The 21,073-nt window shown below is 48.1% G+C and overlaps 1 protein-coding gene across 1 annotated transcript in view; it reads left to right on the forward strand.

The window, feature by feature from the left end:
* Positions 1–21,073, forward strand: part of agap3 (ArfGAP with GTPase domain, ankyrin repeat and PH domain 3) — a 1,400,505-nt gene that overhangs the window by 231,796 nt on the left and 1,147,636 nt on the right. The window lies entirely within an intron of this gene.

Consider the following 21,073-nt stretch of genomic DNA (forward strand, 5'->3'; position numbering starts at 1 on the left):
TACCATCGCTGAATTCCCCACCATCAACATCCTGGGGGTTACAGGTGGTACGTGGTAATCAACAAGAGGTTTCCTAGCCCATGTTTGACCTGATGCAGTGAGGTCGTAGGTGTCCGGAATCAACTCCTAGGGCAATTACCCCCTGGCTGTGTCCCCCCACCACTGTGCCCATAGAGTCCCTACAGTGCAGAAGGAGGCCATTCGAGTCTGCACCGACCCTCTGAAAGATCACCCTCCCACAGCCCACTCCCCAACCCTATCCCCGTAATCCCACCTAACTGTTGGACACTAAGGGGCAATTTAGCATGGCCAATCCACCTAATCTGCACATCTTTGGACTTTGGAAGGAAAACGGAGCACCCGATGGAAACCCATGCCGAAACTGGGAGATTGTGCAAACTCCTTCGAGTCACTCAAGCCCTGAATTGAACCCGGGTCCCTGGCGCTGTGCCACCCCGCTGGGACATATCCAGGCATTGTGGTGTCTGCGAGATGGTTTCTAAGGTATGATTCCATCAGTCTGGCTGTATTGGGCTGTTGCTTGATCTGTCTGTGAAACCACTCTCTCAATTTTGGCAAAAATGGCAGTTGTTCCCAAGGAGGACTTTGCAGGGGTGACGGGACTTGGTTTGCTATCGCTGTTTCCATTGCCTCGGTTGATGCTGGGTGTTTCGTCTGGTTTCATTCCTATTTTTAGACATAGTAGCGGTTTGATTCAACTGAGTGACTTGCTAGGCATTTCAGAGGGCAGTTTAGAATCAACCACATTGCTGTGGGTCTGGAGTCACATGTAGGCCAGACCGGGTAAGGACGGCAGATTTCCTTCCCTAAAGGACATTAGTGGACCAGATAGATTTTTTTTCCGACAATCGACAATGTCTTCATGGTGACCATTACCGAGATGAGGTTTTAATTCCAGATTTATTAATTGAATTCAAATTTCATGAGCTACCATAAGACATAGGAGCAGAATTAGGCCACTCGGCCCATCGAGCCTGCATTCAATCATGGCTGATATTTTCTCATCCTCATTCTCCTGCCTTCTCCCCATAATCCCTGATCCCCTTATTAATCAAGAACCTATCTATCTCTGTCTTAAAGACACTCCGTGATTTGGTCTCCACAGCCTTCTGCGGCAAAGAGTTCCACAGATTCACCACCCTCTGGCTGAAGACATTCCTCCTCATCACTGTTTTAAAGGATCGTCCCTTTAGTATGAGATTGTGTCCTCTGGATCTCGTTTTCCATGGTAGGTTTTGATCCCACGTATCCCATGCATTAGCCTGGGGCTCCAGATTACTTACTTAGTGACATTACCACAACTCCATCCGCTCCACTGGAATATTACTGTGAAAACGACTGTAAACTTTCCTCCTGATTTTAAACCAGTTTATGCATAAAACCCATTAGCTCCCCCGCTGTGTACTTAATAGACTTTGAATTAACTGTAGAGAGCAGCCTTCTCATTTCACTCAGATGGAATTACTGATAAAGGCTACTAAAACTTGTTTTAAAATAAAGTTAGGAGATTAATAGTTGAAAGACTTCCGAAGCTGCTTTCAAATATCTCCTGGTCTCTTGTTCCAGCAGATAGGTGCTGGCATGTGATAATCCAGTGAAGCTTGTGTTAGTCCTGGTTCCAACTCTCTACAGCTCCGGAATAAAATCAATTTCAGCCTGAGGAATAAATCTGTGCATCATAACTGGTGTCACATTGACAAAGTTTCAGCCATCGGCTCAAGGACAGCAACAGCCTCAATTGTTTAATCTGTCACTTCAGGGGCTTTAGGTACATTCTGACGTTGGTGAAACCTACAGTGCATGACAGCGTGTCAAAGCTGCAGTCACAATAGTGTGAAATAATACCGACTACTCAATGCCACGTTTACATAACATCCTACAGACACATTGACTGCAATTTACATATTGCCCAACTGATTTGCTTTCCGTGGATCCTTCTGTCTGCTTTCCAGGAAGGATTGGGAAGGCTTGCAGTACTCTCCTTCCTTGGACGAATGTCTTTGAGTTTGAAAACAACTTGCCAGCTGGCTGTTTGACTTTGGGAGGCAGCACTGCTGAGTGGGTTTCTCTCAGCTTCTTTATATTGTAGCCAAGCTCACTGCATCATGTTCAAGAGCCATGAGCCTAACTGCTTCCCCTTGTCATTCATTTCCTCATCCAGCTGCACAGGACTGGACCACTGCGAAACGTGGCAGTGAAATCTGACTCTGGATCGAAGAGTAATTGTAGAATAATGGATATAACAACTGGGGAACTATTTTTGAATACATGAAGCCAAAGCATTGGGACAGGTGGATGTCAGGACCCTGTTGCAATACCCCTTTGAAATAGAACCTTTGATGAATCAAGTAGGAACATAGGCATTGACAGTTAACACACCACCAATACCCACAATGTTTGCCCTTTATCATCCTCGTAGTTTGTACTGATAATGGAGAAGTTGACTAATCATGGCATAGTCATCCTTGTTGATGCTGGGAAGTTGCAGAATTCCATGAGTTCGGCACTTGGCTTATTCATGGGCCCAATGGTTGCATTGGAGGTGTCCTCAGCCCAGGCTTCCTGTAACATTGCAGCAATCAGCTGGGCAATTCTCATTGTGTTTTTCTTGTGTTTGTGTTTTTGCTGTGTTTGTGTTTTTGTTGTGGTTGTGTTTTTTGTTGTGTTTGTTTGTGGTTGTGTTTGTGTTTTTGATGTGTTTTTGTTGTGTTTATGTTTTGTGTGTGTTTGTTGTGTTTTTCTTGTGTTTGTGTTTTTCTTGTGTTTGTGTTTTTCTTGTGTTTGTGTTTGTGTTTGTTTTTATTGTGGTTATGTTTTCCATTTCTTTATACCTTCTCTTACCCTGTAAACACCCTTAGTTCTTGCGGCTTACTCCTCTCCTGTACACACTTCCTCTCTTTGGAAACATTACTCCTCAGTCATTCTGTGTCCCAGTGAACCTATGGTGAGTCTCCGGGTTATCCCAGTGGAACCAAACACAAGTGTCCCCTTCCAAAGATACATACTGAATGGTTGTAAATTGGGAGAGGGGAGTGTGCAGCGGGACCTGGGTGGCCTCCTGCACTTGTTGCTGAAGGTAAGCATGCAGGTACAGCAGGTGGCAAAGAAGGCTAATGGATTTACCCCATTCACTCTCACAGTGACCTCCCCATTGCCTCTCAGTGTGACCTCCCCATTGCCTCTCACAGTGTGACCTCCCCATTGCCTCTCTCAGTGTGACCTCCCCATTGCCTCTCTCAGTGTGACCTCCCCATTGCCTCTCAGTGTGACCCCCCCATTGCCTCTCAGTGTGACCTCCCCATTGCCTCTCTCAGTGTGACCTCCCCATTGCCTCTCACAGTGTGACCTCCCCATTGCCTCTCACAGTGTGACCTCCCCATTGCCTCTCAGTGTGACCTCCCCATTGCCTCTCTCAGTGTGACCTCCCCATTGCCTCTCTCAGTGTGACCTCCCCATTGCCTCTCAGTGTGACCTCCCCATTGCCTCTCACAGTGTGACCTCCCCATTGCCTCTCAGTGTGACCTCCCCATTGCCTCTCAGTGTGACCTCCCCATTGCCTCTCAGTGTGACCTCCCCATTGCCTCTCAGTGTGACCCCCCCATTGCCTCTCAGTGTGACCTCCCCATTGCCTCTCTCAGTGTGACCTCCCCATTGCCTCTCACAGTGTGACCTCCCCATTGCCTCTCTCAGTGTGACCTCCCCATTGCCTCTCAGTGTGACCTCCCCATTGCCTCTCTCAGTGTGACCTCCCCATTGCCTCTCAGTGTGACCTCCCCATTGCCTCTCACAGTGAGACCTCCCCATTGCCTCTCAGTGTGACCCCCCCATTGCCTCTCACAGTGTGACCTCCCCATTGCCTCTCAGTGTGACCCCCCCATTGCCTCTCACAGTGTGACCTCCCCATTGCCTCTCACAGTGTGACCTCCCCATTGCCTCTCACAGTGTGACCCCCCCCCATTGCCTCTCACAGTGTGACCGCCCCATTGCCTCTCAGTGTGACCTCCCCATTGCCTCTCAGTGTGACCTCCCCATTGCCTCTCAGTGTGACCCCCCCATTGCCTCTCAGTGTGACCTCCCCATTGCCTCTCACAGTGTGACCTCCCCATTGCCTCTCACAGTGTGACCTCCCCATTGCCTCTCAGTGTGACCTCCCCATTGCCTCTCAGTGTGACCTCCCCATTGCCTCTCAGTGTGACCCCCCCCATTGCCTCTCAGTGTGACCTCCCCATTGCCTCTCTCAGTGTGACCTCCCCATTGCCTCTCACAGTGTGACCCCCCATTGCCTCTCAGTGTGACCTCCCCATTGCCTCACAGTGTGACCTCCCCATTGCCTCTCACAGTGTGACCTCCCCATTGCCTCTCACAGTGTGACCCCCCCATTGCCTCTCTCAGTGTGACCTCCCCATTGCCTCTCACAGTGTGACCTCCCCATTGCCTCTCTCAGTGTGACTCCCCCATTGCCTCTCACAGTGTGACCTCCCCATTGCCTCTCACAGTGTGACCCCCCCATTGCCTCTCACAGTGTGACCCCCCATTGCCTCTCACAGTGTGACCTCCCCATTGCCTCTCACAGTGTGACCTCCCCATTGCCTCTCACAGTGTGACCTCCCCATTGCCTCTCTCAGTGTGACTCCCCCATTGCCTCTCACAGTGTGACCTCCCCATTGCCTCTCACAGTGTGACCCCCCCCATTGCCTCTCACAGTGACCTCCCCATTGCCTCTCAGTGTGACCCCCCCATTGCCTCTCACAGTGTGACCCCCCCATTGCCTCTCAGTGTGACCCCCCCATTGCCTCTCACAGTGTGACCTCCCCATTGCCTCTCAGTGTGACCTCCCCATTGCCTCTCACAGTGTGACCCCCCCATTGCCTCTCACAGTGTGACCTCCCCATTGCCTCTCACAGTGTGACCCCCCCATTGCCTCTCAGTGTGACCCCCCCATTGCCTCTCTCAGTGTGACCTCCCCATTGCCTCTCACAGTGTGACCTCCCCGTTGCCTCTCTCAGTGTGACTCCCCCATTGCCTCTCACAGTGTGACCTCCCCATTGCCTCTCACAGTGTGACCCCCCCATTGCCTCTCTCAGTGTGACCTCCCCATTGCCTCTCACAGTGTGACCCCCCCATTGCCTCTCAGTGTGACCTCCCCATTGCCTCTCTCAGTGTGACCTCCCCATTGCCTCTCACAGTGTGACCTCCCCATTGCCTCTCTCAGTGTGACTCCCCCATTGCCTCTCACAGTGTGACCTCCCCATTGCCTCTCACAGTGTGACCCCCCCATTGCCTCTCTCAGTGTGACCTCCCCATTGCCTCTCACAGTGTGACCCCCCCATTGCCTCTCACAGTGTGACCTCCCCATTGCCTCTCTCAGTGTGACTTCCCCATTGCCTCACAGTGTGACCCCCCCATTGCCTCTCTCAGTGTGACCTCCCCATTGCCTCTCACAGTGTGACCCCCCCATTGCCTCTCAGTGTGACCCCCCCATTGCCTCTCTCAGTGTGACCCCCCCCATTGCCTCTCAGTGTGACCTCCCCATTGCCTCTCACAGTGTGACCCCCCCATTGCCTCTCACAGTGTGACCCCCCATTGCCTCTCACAGTGTGACCTCCCCATTGCCTCTCATAGTGTGACCCCCCCATTGCCTCTCACAGTGTGACCTCCCCATTGCCTCTCTCAGTGTGACCCCCCCCATTGCCTCTCAGTGTGACCTCCCCATTGCCTCTCACAGTGTGACCCCCCCATTGCCTCTCACAGTGTGACCCCCCATTGCCTCTCACAGTGTGACCCCCCCATTGCCTCTCAGTGTGACCTCCCCATTGCCTCTCACAGTGTGACCCCCCCATTGCCTCTCACAGTGTGACCTCCCCATTGCCTCTCACAGTGTGACCCCCCCATTGCCTCTCACAGTGTGACCTCCCCATTGCCTCTCACAGTGTGACCTCCCCATTGCCTCTCACAGTGTGACCCCCCCATTGCCTCTCACAGTGTGACCCCCCCATTGCCTCTCACAGTGTGACCCCCCATTGCCTCTCACAGTGTGACCTCCCCATTGCCTCTCACAGTGTGACCCCCCCATTGCCTCTCACAGTGTGACCTCCCCATTGCCTCTCACAGTCTGACCTCCCCATTGCCTCTCTCAGTGTGACCCCCCCATTGCCTCTCACAGTGTGACCTCCCCATTGCCTCTCACAGTGTGACCTCCCCATTGCCTCTCACAGTGTGACCTCCCCATTGCCTCTCTCAGTGTGACCCCCCCCCCCATTGCCACTCTCAGTGTGACCTCCCCATTGCCTCTCACAGTGTGACCTCCCCATTGCCTCTCACAGTGTGACCTCCCCATTGCCTCTCTCAGTGTGACCCCCCCATTGCCTCTCACAGTGTGACCTCCCCATTGCCTCTCTCAGTGTGACCCCCCCCCCCCCCATTGCCACTCTCAGTGTGACCTCCCCATTGCCTCTCAGTGTGACCTCCCCATTGCCTCTCACAGTGTGACCTCCCCATTGCCTCTCACAGTGAGACCTCCCCATTGCCTCTCACAGTGAGACCTCCCCATTGCCTCTCAGTGTGACCTCCCCATTGCCTCTCACAGTGTGACCTCCCCATTGCCTCTCACAGTGAGACCTCCCCATTGCCTCTCAGTGTGACTCCCCCATTGCCTCTCACAGTGTGACCTCCCCATTGCCTCTCACAGTGAGACCTCCCCATTGCCTCTCACAGTGTGACCTCCCCATTGCCTCTCACAGTGAGACCTCCCCATTGCCTCTCAGTGTGACTCCCCCATTGCCTCTCACAGTGTGACCTCCCCATTGCCTCTCACAGTGAGACCTCCCCATTGCCTCTCAGTGTGACTCCCCCATTGCCTCTCACAGTGTGACCCCCCCATTGCCTCTCACAGTGTGACCTCCCCATTGCCTCTCTCAGTGTGACCTCCCCATTGCCTCTCTCAGTGTGACCTCTCCATTGCCTCTCACAGTGTGACCTCCCCATTGCCTCTCTCAGTGTGACCCCCCCCATTGCCTCTCACAGTGTGACCCCCCCATTGCCTCTCACAGTGTGACCTCCCCATTGCCTCTCACAGTGTGACCTCCCCATTGCCTCTCACAGTGTGACCTCCCCATTGCCTCTCTCAGTGTGCCCCCCCCATTGCCTCTCACAGTGTGACCTCCCCATTGCCTCTCACAGTGTGACCTCCCCATTGCCTCTCACAGTGTGACCTCCCCATTGCCTCTCTCAGTGTGACCCCCCCCCCCATTGCCACTCTCAGTGTGACCTCCCCATTGCCTCTCACAGTGTGACCTCCCCATTGCCTCTCACAGTGTGACCTCCCCATTGCCTCTCTCAGTGTGACCCCCCCATTGCCTCTCACAGTGTGACCTCCCCATTGCCTCTCTCAGTGTGACCCCCCCCCATTGCCACTCTCAGTGTGACCTCCCCATTGCCTCTCAGTGTGACCTCCCCATTGCCTCTCACAGTGTGACCTCCCCATTGCCTCTCACAGTGAGACCTCCCCATTGCCTCTCACAGTGAGACCTCCCCATTGCCTCTCAGTGTGACCTCCCCATTGCCTCTCACAGTGTGACCTCCCCATTGCCTCTCACAGTGTGACCTCCCCATTGCCTCTCTCAGTGTGACCTCCCCATTGCCTCTCTCAGTGTGACCTCCCCATTGCCTCTCACAGTGTGACCTCCCCATTGCCTCTCACAGTGAGACCTCCCCATTGCCCCTCACAGTGTGACCTCCCCATTGCCTCTCACAGTGAGACCTCCCCATTGCCTCTCAGTGTGACTCCCCCATTGTCTCTCACAGTGTGACCTCCCCATTGCCTCTCACAGTGAGACCTCCCCATTGCCTCTCAGTGTGACTCCCCCATTGCCTCTCACAGTGTGACCCCCCCATTGCCTCTCACAGTGTGACCTCCCCATTGCCTCTCACAGTGAGACCTCCCCATTGCCTCTCAGTGTGACTCCCCCATTGCCTCTCACAGTGTGACCTCTCCATTGCCTCTCTCAGTGTGACCTCCCCATTGCCTCTCTCAGTGTGACCTCCCCATTGCCTCTCACAGTGTGACCTCCCCATTGCCTCTCACAGTGAGACCTCCCCATTGCCTCTCACAGTGTGACCTCCCCATTGCCTCTCACAGTGAGACCTCCCCATTGCCTCTCAGTGTGACTCCCCCATTGCCTCTCACAGTGTGACCTCCCCATTGCCTCTCACAGTGAGACCTCCCCATTGCCTCTCAGTGTGACTCCCCCATTGCCTCTCACAGTGTGACCCCCCCATTGCCTCTCACAGTGTGACCTCCCCATTGCCTCTCTCAGTGTGACCTCCCCATTGCCTCTCTCAGTGTGACCTCTCCATTGCCTCTCACAGTGTGACCTCCCCATTGCCTCTCTCAGTGTGACCCCCCCATTGCCTCTCACAGTGTGACCTCCCCATTGCCTCTCACAGTGTGACCTCCCCATTGCCTCTCACAGTGTGACCTCCCCATTGCCTCTCTCAGTGTGACCCCCCCATTGCCTCTCACAGTGTGACCCCCCCATTGCCTCTCACAGTGTGACCTCCCCATTGCCTCTCACAGTGTGACCTCCCCATTGCCTCTCAGTGTGACCTCCCCATTGCCTCTCACAGTGAGACCTCCCCATTGCCTCTCAGTGTGACCCCCCCATTGCCTCTCAGTGTGACCCCCCCATTGCCTCTCACATTGTCAGATTGTGGGATGACTTGGTGGGGTGAAGTCACATTTTCAAATTAATAATCTTTATTGTCGCAAGTAGGCTTACATTAACATTGCAATGAAGTTATTGTAAAAATCCTCGAGTCGCCACATTCCGCCGCCTGTTCGGGTACACAGAGGGAGAATTCAGAATGTCCAAATTAGCTAACAGCACGTCTTTGGGGACTTGTGGGAGGAAACCGGAGCACCCGGAGGAAACCCACGCAGACATGGGGAGAACATGCAGACTCCGCACAGACACTGACCCAAGCCGGGAATCGCACCTGGAACTGTGGAGCTGTGAAGCAACAGTGCTAACCATTATGCTACCATGCCGCCCGTGTTGCACAACTTGTTCTGATTCTACTTAACAAAACTCACATTCCCACTGACCAAGTTTACCTGGAGGATCATTTAATAAGGGTGTCTGTCCGCCCTCTTTCAGCTTCCCTTGTACTTGCATTTAACTTGTCATTTGCAGCCGTGTGGATTTGCTGCAGACAGAAATTGATTAGGTTTGTGGAGCTAATTTGTTTGTGTTTCCCGTGTTACTATGTGACAGTGTCATCATGCATGCACTGTGATGTGACTGCTTCCCTCTGTGTCTTACACCGTGTTTATTTAAAGAGAGCTATTTATTTCCAGTATGCTTGTTAAGTGTTGGAGGATAGCCTATAGTGGATTACTGCCTAAGGGAACAACATGGTATTGGATATTGAGAATGTCCAGCACAGGCAACCTGTGGCAGTTTGACATTTTCTGTTTCTCATTTAGCTGCTGTTGTTTCAGAATGGCTTTAAAACTGCCTTAAGATGTGTCATCATTTCTACTGTCGCATAAGTGGATTTTGATGTTGTTTTTGCAGACATGCTTGTTGGTCCTACAGTTTTTCAATTCTCACAGTGATGTTGCCAGGCTGTTGGAGCGCAGCAACATTGCAACTTGATCTTCTCCAGCTGTTCTGTGTCCACACTACAAAGAATGTGATCAAAAGTCTCATTTGAAGTTTAGGCATAACGCCTGCGCTAATCATAGAATCACAGAATCCCTACAGTGCAGAAGGAGGCCATTCAGCCCATCGAGTCTGCATGAACCTTCCGAAAGGTCACCCTACCCAATCCCACTCCCTCGCCCTATTCCTGTAACCTTAACCCCACCCACCCTTTTGGACACTAGAGCAATTTATCATTTCATTTCATAGAATTTATAGTGCAGAAGGAGGCCATTCGGCCCATCGAGTCTGCACCGGCTCTTTTTGAAAGAGCACCGTACCCAAGACTACACCTCCACTCTATCCCATAACCCAGCCACCCCACCCAACACTAAGGGCAATTTTGGACACTAAGGGCAATTTAGCATGGTCAATCCACCTAACCTGCACGTCTTTGGACTGTGGGAGGAAACCGGAGCACCCGGAGGAAACCTGCACGGACACGGGGAGGACGTGCAAACTCCACACAATCACCCAATGCTGGAATCAAACCCAGGTCCCTGGCGCTGTGAGGCTACAGTGCTAACCACTGTGCCACCATGCCGCATATAATGGTGGTTGGATTTTATTGTGTATTGTGGCTGGGGCATAATGTTGAACTTTTTTTAGGAGATTAATACACTTTATTACAACTTAAATATTGAAAAAATGCTTCCATTTCTGATTACCAAGTTGCAGCAGTGTGAAGCAAACATTCCAAAATGCTGCTGATTGGAGTCCGCTTCCAACTATTTTGATCAACATAAATAACCAAGTAAAATAATTCAAATAACCTGAGGGACAAATTAAAGGGACAGTCCCTTAAAGGGAAACCACCTTAAAAAGCGAATCACAAATGACAGCAGCTAATTGTTCGGAAGTTACTGTTGACGATAAGCGATTTGACTGGGTCGAATTTCCCCTCGAGTTGTCTGAACCATGTATTGCAACTCTTATTTCCCTGGTGAAATATTCAATGTCAAGCACTAGTCTTGCAAAAGAAACTTGTCAGAAGGTTGAAATTGTAGTTGTTTCAAATTTTCTTCTGTGCGTGTTGATGCGTTGTGAAATCCTGGCGTACTTGCATGTTCACATGTTTTCTGTTTCTGGGCAAACAGTGATACACATACTTTAAAATAGCACTCAGTCAGTGAAAGCTTGGGTTGCCATCCCTCTTCCAGGAGTCCTCATCGCACTGATTGTCTCATGGACTCAAATGACAATCCAGCAAAACACTGTGGCATGGCATGTCAGTCAACACCTACAAGGAAAAGAGAGCGAATGGTTTAGAAAAGGCCCTTCATTAGTTGTGCCATGGTTAATGTAACTCTAAAATGTCACTGTTAACACTGGTATCTGTGAAGACTTTTTTTTAACATGTATAGGTTGGATTTTTGTAGTAACCAAAATTCTGCTGAAGTCCCACAGTGGCTGTGGAGTGAGAAACTCAATCATTGAGCACGTTAAAGTCTTAAATCGTTAGATTTCTGGTTACTAATGACTCAAGGAATATGGAGGTGGCGCAGAAAAGTGGCATTGAGGTAGATAGAATTCCTATAGTGCAGAAGGAGGCCATTTGGCCCATTGAGTCTGCATCAACCCTCTGAAAGCGCAACACATCTAGGCCCCACTCCCCGCCCTATCCCTGTAACCCCAATTAACCTTTGGACACTGAGGGGCAATTTATCATGGCCAATCCAGCTAACCTGCACATCTTTACACTATGGGAGGAAACTGGAGCACCCGGAGGAAACCCATGCAGACACGGTGAGAACGTGTAGACTCCGTACAGACAGTATGAACCATGAATTAACTGAATGACAGAGCAGGTTCAATGGGCCGAATGCCCTCCTCCTTTGTTCCAAGGAGAGAAGTTAAGTTTATGATGCAGATCTTTTTTGCAACTGGTATATTTGCCTACCTTTGATTCTAGTGTCCAACTGGATTCGCTAAAATCTCCTGCAGGTAAACACTGGGAAATCTGAAATGACTTTTCTGTCCCCGCCACAAACTCTATCCCGTAGGCGACTGATTCTGCGCTCCCCAGCTCTCGATCAGGCTGAATCTTTCACCTTATTAACCCTGAACTGAGATTCTGACCTCGTCATCACTAATGTTGCTCACTTTCACCTGTCATATGAGCAATTTCTGCTGGAATCCTCATTCTTGACTTTGTTGGAGATGGAATCAAACCTGGGCTTTGATGGTCAGCAGTGTGACGGATTGCTTCTCAGTTGGCTGAAGAGGACAATTCCAAAATGAGTGAGGTACAACACCATCCAAGACAAAGCAGTCTGCTTGATTGGTACCCCATCCACCACCTTAAACATTCATCCCTTCCACCACTGATTCACCATGGCTGAAGTTGTACCATCTCCAAGATGCACTGCAGCGACTCACCAAGGCCTGTTAGACAGCACCTTCCAAATCTTCGTATTCAACCCTAGAAGGGCAAGGGCAGCAGATATTTGGGAACATCACTATCTGCAGCACTGTGTGTCTAACTGCACCACATGGGCTGCAGTGGTTCAAGAAGTCAGCTCGATACCACCTTTGAGAGCAATTAGTAATGGCCACTGAACGCTGGCCTAGCCAATGATGCTCATCAACCTGAAGAAGAACCATTTTCCTTGTTGACGGTATGGAAAACCTGTGAAGAGTCAGAAGGCAAGACACTCGCTGCAAGATACCCAGTTCCTGACTTCTGACTTGCTGATGTTGTCACAGTACTTGTTTCTGGTCAATGCTAATGCTTGGGCTAATGATGATGGGGAATTTGATGATAATAATGCTCTAAACTGTCAGGGGGTGGTGGTGGGCTCTTGTTGTTGACACTGGTATGGCATCAATGTTATTTTCCATTATTAAGCCAAAGCCTAAATGTTGTCCAGGTCTTCCTGCATACTGACACTGGCTGTTTTGTTTGCACAATGCTTGCCCTTCGTCTGCAAGGCACAAGTCAAGTGTGCTGGAATACTCTCCACTTGCCTGGATGAGTGCAGCTCCAACAACACTCAAGAAGCTCAACACCATCCAGGACAAAGCAGCCCCGCTTGATTGCTCCCCCTTCCACAAACATTCAAACCCTCCACTACCGACACACAGTGGCAGCCGTGTGTACCATCGACAAGTTCTCCTGCAGGAACTCAACCAAGGGCCCCTAGGCAGCACCTTCTAAACCCATGACCAGGGCTGCAGATACCTGGGGACATCACCAGCCTGCCGGGGACATATATCACCGGTCCTTCACCGTCGTTGTGTCTAAATCCTGGAATTCTCTACCTTACAGCACTATGAGTGTACCTACACTTCAGGGGCTGTAGTAGATCAAGAACGCAGCACACAGCACCTTCTCGGGGCAACTAGGGACGGCTATTAAATGCTGGTCGAGCCAGCGACCCCAACATCCCATAAATTCATTTAAAAAAAATGTTATGAATGGTGCTGAAAACTGCAATCATCAATGAACATCTCTACTTCTGGACTTATGATGGAGGGGAAGGTCATTCATGAAGCAGCTGAAGCTAGTTGGATCTAGCACACTATCCTGAGGAGCTCCAGAGGTGATGTCCTGGTTCTTAGGTGTAAACCAGGGGCTGGTTTAGCACAGTGGGCTAAACAGCTGGCTTGTAATGCAGAACAATGCCAGCAGCGTGGGTTCAATTCCCATACCAGCCTCCCCAAACAGGTGGCGGAATGTGGTGACTAGGGGCTTTTCAAAGTAACTTCACTGAAGCCTACTTGTGACAATAAGCGATTATTATTATTATTATTATTATTATTATTATTACTAGGTATGACTCCAACCAGCGGAGAGATTTCCCCTTGAAGTCCTATTGACTTCAGTTTTGCATATCAAGAGCAGTCACTCTTACCTCACCTGTGGTGATATACTCTTTTGCTTATGTTTAGATGAAGGCCATGATGTTTGTAGCCAGTGGCCAAATCTAGCATCAGTAAGCGGATTATTGATAGTACTGTCGACGACACTTTCCATCACTTTGCTGATGATCTGAGTAGACTAATTGGGCGATAATTGGGTTTGATTTGTCCTGCTTTTTGTAGATAGGACATACCTGGGCAATTTCCCACATTGCTGGGTAGGTACAATGTTGCAGCTGTACTGGAGCCACTTGTCTAGGTGCGCAACAAGTTCTGGAGCACAAACCTTCGGTACTATTGCTGGAAAATTATCAGTGCCTGTAGCCTTTGCAATATCCAGTGCTTTTAGCCGTTTCTTGATACCACATGATTTGTTCTGTTGTGACAATAAGAATGTCAGTATTTTCCTGGGTGACAGGTAGTGTTATGATATGACAAGTGGTAATTGCTGGGCTGCCCAAATCCCAACGGGAAACTTGGACAAGCTATCACAATGATTTGCAATTTGTCCTTTATTAATAAGAAGGTCTGTGCACTAAAGTCAGGGGTAAGAATTCCAATTCACCCTTGGAGATTTTAAATATTTAGTTAAAAGATTTATTAGCAAAAGGAAAAGAAAACCTGAACACACAAGATTACATCTGCACAGTTAAAGGTAGTCCGACAAACATTTCCCCCAAAATTTCTGCTTAGTTTAACTCACAATTAAAACCCCTTTTCAGACAAAAATCCGTTATAGATTCTTACTATTACCACAAGACATTCACTATTGCTGCAGGGAAAATATTTCACAAGGCTTCTCCCTCCTTCACATGATGTAGCAAATCCAAGCCTTGTAACAAAATTTGTTTTCTGGAACAGACAAACACTTTTCTGAGGGTGGCAAAGCTCAGTTTGCCTCTTTTGCAACTCTCTATAAACACAACACATTACTCAATATATCACATGACCACTGTATATTCATACAGCTTTCCATCTTTCTTTAAATATATATTTTACCTTTTCACCTTTAAGCCCCATTGTTCCTAACTTTCTTTAGAAGTTCCCATTCCTAAGATATAAAAATATTTCATGTTATCAATATGATTCCTATTTTTGGGTAAAACTAAAGTTAACAATTAGTTTTTTTAATTTATGACCTTTGCCAGTTATAAAATTTCCTTTTGAAATACAGCAGTTAAACTCCAATTCACCCCTTATCTCCTAATGTAAATTTCTATCAATGTTGTTCCCTGGCATCACACCTTAGCGTGGCTCATCTCCACTTCAAATCCTTACGTTAACACAAAACCCCGATTGATGATTTAAACCTTACAGTCTGTCTTCAGTTTGTTTCAGTTAGTCACGCCCACACTCTGCCCCCATAGCCTGCTTCACTGTATATCACTGTGACATTGGGAAAATATGATATTCCTTTACAATAGCCAAACTACCAACACAATGCTCTGGAGTTCTGACTATTGAATATTGTGGATATTTCTTGCCAATCCTGTTGATTTGCAGTTCTTGTCGCGTGACAATGTCCACTGCTACTGACATTTTCATTAAAATGTTATGGCGACACAACACTATTGACCCTTTAATGAAAGCAAAATACTGCATATGTTGGAAATCTGAAATAATAACAAAGTGATGGAAAGTCTCCAGTACTGAAGATGAGTCATATTTGACTTGAAATGTTAACTCTGTTTCTCTCTCCAACCATTGATCCTTTCATCATTTGCTTTTGATCTTGTTAAGTGGTGACACAAACCATTGACGATTGTTTCAGGTGCCAGGATTTGAGATCTGCCTTTCCAGCGTTAGCTTTGTATTTTGACTCAACAATAAGTTTTCAGTATTTTGTGAATTTGCTGACTGTTATTCAGTGCGCAGAGATCAGATTAAAAAGTTAACAGTGTTCTGAAATCACCTCACGCCCACAACTTGGTGTCCTCACTCCTGTTGGACCAACGCAAGTTTAATTCTTGAAAATGATCCACAACGTGGTCTGGGGGCTTGCAGCAAATAAACCTTTTGTTTGAGAATCTAAAAATGGCAATGCTAATGACACTTAGTCAGGCTTTATGTGTTTATGAAAATTAAAACTGATTGTTCCGTGAGATTTCTCTCTAATTGCTGAGGTTATCTGAAGGCCTCTTTCCTGGAATTTCTATCAAACTTTCTTCTCCATTATTTTTCCTTCACAGTTTCCTTCTTTCCTTTCTTGGCGATAGTCACAACATGTTTCTGTCTCACCATCGAGGTTGGCAATTTGCCTGCCATCCTGCATCTGCCTCTGGTGCTCCTCAGCCAGCAGGATGCCCAGGTTAATGACGTAGTTTGATGTGACCTCTGCCTTGGCACAGATTGTGGAGAATCACAGGGAAGCAGACACTGTATCAAATCAGTGTTCAGCACTTGACTGCGTGTACCTGTTTAAACTCCAGCTCCTTGTGTTTGTATTGGTTCTTGACTGCAGCAAATCCAAACCCATTCCATTAGCCTGCACTCTGCCAGTCTGCCGAAAGATTCATCTGCTTCAAGCAATTTTCTCAAAATATTCAATGGTCTTTGCCTCAACCACTGCCTGTAGCAAAGTATTCTCGGATGCACCAAACCTCTGTTTGGAAAGAAATTTCTCCAAACCCCTTTGCTCATCTCCTGGCAAATACTTTTAAACTCAAGGGTCCTCGGCATTGACTTCCCAACCAGAGGAAACAGACTTTTAAAATTTATCCTTCATAACTTTAAATTCCTTGATGAAATCTTCTGTTCACCTCTGCACCAAAGATTTATGTATGAATTAAAATAATATTTTGTGGAAATGTGTGTGACTTGGAGGGGAAAGATGAATGCCAGAGAGGTACATGGATAATATTCCCCACAGAAGGTTTCACTTGTTTTTAAATTGCAAAGACTTGCATGCGGAACATTGCCGTTGCTTTCTTCAGCTTTTACTGACGTGGGAAGGAAGGCTGCAGTTTTTGGCCACTGATGGCTTTGCTTTCAATAGCTGGGAATTAATGTTGTTGCTTAGCAACACAGCCGGGATGCTGAAGAAAGCAAAGTGTCTTTGACATTGTCAAGGATGTAATCTGGGCTCCTGTGAGTGAATACTCTGGGAAGGTTAAAACATTTAAAGGGTTGTTGCTTCAGTTGACACAGGTGTTGCTTTGGCTTATTATTTTCCCTGCTCCTCCCTTGGACATGTTGGACATCGATCCATTGAGACTCTGCACAAGATAGTAACTCTATTGACAAATGACTGGAATTAAAACCAAACCCAGTCCTGTCCTCACCAATGCTAAGGGAGAGACCAACTGATCTGCAGTGCACTGCCTGGAAGGTGGTGGAAGCAGATTCACCAATTTTCAAAATGAGAACTGGATAAGTACTTGAAGGGGAAAAACATTCCAGGACTATAGGGAAAGAACGGAGACTGGAACTAATTGGATAACTTTACTAAGGAGCTGTCACAGGCACAATGGGATGTCTGCCCTGTGTCATTCTATGATTCTATGGCCTAACCAGCCTCTCTCAAACAATTGCGATGCCTTATCCATCAAAAGTTCATGTTCAGGAGTGCTAACTAGGCACTGATTGAGAGCATCAATGCTGGCCCATTTATTCTCTTCACCCTCACCAAACAAGCCTCGGCTAGTTGTAGCACCCAAGCTGTTTCCTCAGTTAAAGATTGGCTAACACGGCTCAGAATCAATCCTGGAGCGTTTTGTCTGCTTTTGCCCAGGAAGCCATGGGACAGCTTTCCTCAGCTTTGTGCCAAAGTTGATGTTGACGACATCAGCTGGCATTTACATAATGTTTCAATGTAGGAAAACACAGTAAGATGCTTAACAGATCAATTATTCAGCCATACAACCTACAGCTTCGGACTCATTGTAAAATTAGTTAGGGTGATGAAACGCCTGCTCAGAGGGTCAGCAACTTGCATTTTTATAACCCCCTATCAGAAAGATGCGTCTTATATTAAATAATTATGTTTAATTCACAGGCTGGAAACATGAATTGGGGTTTTAAAAAGGACTTTTTAAAAAAAGCCCAGAAATGAGCACGTTTGAAAAGGCCACCTCATCTGCAGCACTATACACCCCAAACTCCAACCCCATTGAAATGAAGACAGCGAGTCTGCAAAATCCACCCACCTGGGGCGTGTGAAAGCCCTCACACCCCTGTCTCATTAACACGGCATCTGTGGAAATCACCTGAGGCATTCAACTGCTGCAGATAGACCATTCAAGACTACTTACTGAGGCAATGGGACCCTGATTTAAGTTAATTTCCAGACCACGGGCTAATTGAGTTATAAGTGGAATGTACAATCGCGTTTGAATTACTGGCAGTTGGAGGAGAGGCCACATGACAAGCAATTTCCATTTGTGTTTTAAGCAAATGCTTTGCAGAACTGGATATGTAGCAGAGAAGCTAATGTACATGTACTGTCTCGCTCCCTTGCGCTTTCACGCACCCCTGCATTCTTGAATGTGCCGCTCTCTCTCTTGCATGCGTGATCTCTTGTGTGTGCTCTCTCTCTCTCCCTTGTATGCGCTCTCATGTGTGATTTCTTGTGTGCGCGTTCCCTCTTGCATGCACTCTCTCTTGATTCCTCTCTCTCTCTTGCATGCGCTCTCTCTTGCGTGTTCTCTTGCGTGCTATGCACCTCCTGCTTGTCAGGCTCTCCAGTGCCCACCTCGAACCCTTCGTATCACGCACTGGCATGCATCAGAATTGCACTAGTTCCACGTGGCACCGGTGCTAGCCCATTAACGGATTTGAATTGCTCTCAGACCGGCACCACTTGCATCAACGTAGGACTCCCGCGATTCAGTCCCGGTGTCAGCACTTAGTCTCTCAAACGGAGAATTCCACCGAGGGTAGATAAAAGTAAACTACTTCCACTAGTTGGAGATCCTGAAACTAGGGGCCGTGGTCTAAAATTAGGGTCAGACTGTTCAGGGGAGATGTTAGGAAACACTTCTTCATTCAAAGGATGGTAGAGGTTTGGAATTCTCTCCCACAAACAGCAGTTGAAGGTAGACCAGTTATTTTTAAATCTTGAGATAGCTAGATATTTTTTAAGCAAAGATATTAAAAGATCTGGACCAAAGGCAGGGATATGGAGTTAGGTCTCAGATCAGCAAGGATCTCATTGAATGTCGGGACAGGCTTGAGAGGCTGAATGGCCTATTTCTGTTCCTATGTTCCCAGATGGTGGACAGGCTTTGTGGGGTCAGGAGATGAGTTACTCCCCACAGGATTCCTAGCCTGTAACCTGCCCTGAGAGCCACAGTATTAATTTGGCTAGTCCAGTTCAGTTTATGGTCAATGGTAACCCCCAGGATGTTGATTGTGGGGGATTCAGCAATGGTGATGCCATTGAATGTCAAGATACAGAGATCCTCTCTTGTAGGAGATGGTTATTGCCTGGCACTTGTGTGGCGCGAATGTAACTTGCCACTTGTCAGCCCCGAGCCTGGATATTGTCCAGGTCTTGCTGCATTTGGACACGGGCTGCTTCATTATCTGAGGAGTTGTGAATGGTGCTGAACATTGTGCGGTCCGCAAACATCCTCACTTCTGACCTTATGACGGAAGGGAGGTCATTGATGAAGCAGCTGAAGATGACTGCGTCTAGGACACCGGAGGAACTCCAGTAGTGATGAGGGACTGAGATGATTGACCTCCAGCATCCACAACCATTTTCTGCCCAACTCCCTCCTGCTCCGAAGCCCACCAACCTCCGATATCCGACTTGCCGCCCATGTCTGAAACCCCACCCGCCACATCCCATTCTCATGTTCTGGACACTTGCCTTGTTCATGACCTGTTATTTTAATTTTCCTTTCTAAATTTAGAGTACCCAATTATTTTTTTCCAATGAGGGGCAATTTAGTGTGGCCAATCCACCTACCCTGCACATCTTTGGGTTATGGGGGTGAAACCCACGCAGACACGGGTTGTGCAGACTCCACATGGACAGTGACCGGGTCTGGGATCGAACCCGGGTGCTCAGTGCCGTGAGGCAGCAGTGCTAACCACTGTGCCACCGTGCTGCCCCCCCGATCTGTTATTTTTAATGGGAAGTTTAAACTCACCTGCTTCACCGCAACTAATATTGTAAAAAAGGGATGTGTCTGCCTTCGTTCCACTTTTAAACTTATTACATTGCTCGACCCTCACCTGGCCTGAATCAGGAAGGTCGGGAGAGATGGGCGCTTCGGAATTTTAGCACGGATAAGTGGATACAGAGTGGCAATCTGCCGCTGATTACCAGTCCCAGGAAGCTTTGGCCCGATTTCTCTGTGCAACACCTTAGTTTGCTGTACAGCTTTGTATCCTCTCTGGCATTTAGAAGTTGAATTATAGATAGTTTATATTTTTTAATAATTGATATTACTTCACACTGTATAATGCATTGCCCTAAAGACATAATAACAGCAACCCACCTACCATCAGTGACAGGTGGGTGCAGCGCTTTAGTGATATTCACAGTAAGGTCTATCATGGCAGATTGTGACATTTATAAAACCAAATATCCTGTATTTGCATGTGTACTTATTTAAACATGTTTGTTACAGCAGGGAAAGTCTGTGATACCTCAACCGCTACTGTTAAACCTTTACAGAGACTGCTCCAGTGGCTTAGTTACTTAAGGAACTATGTAACTAAACCATGGAGACCAGAAGGCCCTTTAATTATCTGGATGGCTGAATAATGTCTGTCACTGCACTTATCCTTGTGATTTGATCCTCAGTTACTGAGACACCGAGAATTAATGTCTCCGCCATTCAACATGATCATGGTTGTAGGATGAAGCTGGGTGATCGTGAAAGTGCAAGAATCTTTCTCTACTCATTCGTACCACACAAGTGCCAGACAATCTCCATCTCCAATAGGAGAGAATTTAACCGTTGCCCCTTACATTAAGCTCGACACCATATAGGACAAAGCAGCCCACTTGATTGGCACCCCATCCACAAACATTCACTCCATCCACCACTGACGCACAGTAACAGTCGAGTGTATCATCTACAAGATGCACTGCAGCAACTCACCAAAGCTCCTTAGACAGCACCTTCCAAACCGCTGACTGCTACCATGTAGAAGGACAAGGGCAGCAGATTGTGGAAACACCCCCTCCAAAGCACTCACCATCCTGACTTGGGCAACTTGGAAAAGGCAATAATGCTGGCCTAGCCAACGAGGCCCAAATCCTGTGAATGAACAATAATTACGATCCAATATCTCCCCAATGGGAAGTGCTCTTTTTTTGGATTGGATTTGGTAATTGCCACTTGACTCGTAATCCAGAGACCCAGGGTTCTGGAGACCTGGGTTCCAATCCCACCATGGCAGATGGTGAAGTTTGAATTCAATAAAAATCTAGAATTATGTTTCAATTATGAATTATGACAAATTGTTGTAAAAGCATATCTGGTTCACTAGTGTCCGCTAGGGAAGGAAATCTGCCACCTTTATATGTGACTCCA

The sequence above is a fragment of the Scyliorhinus torazame genome, chromosome 11 (assembly GCF_047496885.1).
Source record: "Scyliorhinus torazame isolate Kashiwa2021f chromosome 11, sScyTor2.1, whole genome shotgun sequence".
Classification (NCBI taxonomy): domain Eukaryota; kingdom Metazoa; phylum Chordata; class Chondrichthyes; order Carcharhiniformes; family Scyliorhinidae; genus Scyliorhinus; species Scyliorhinus torazame.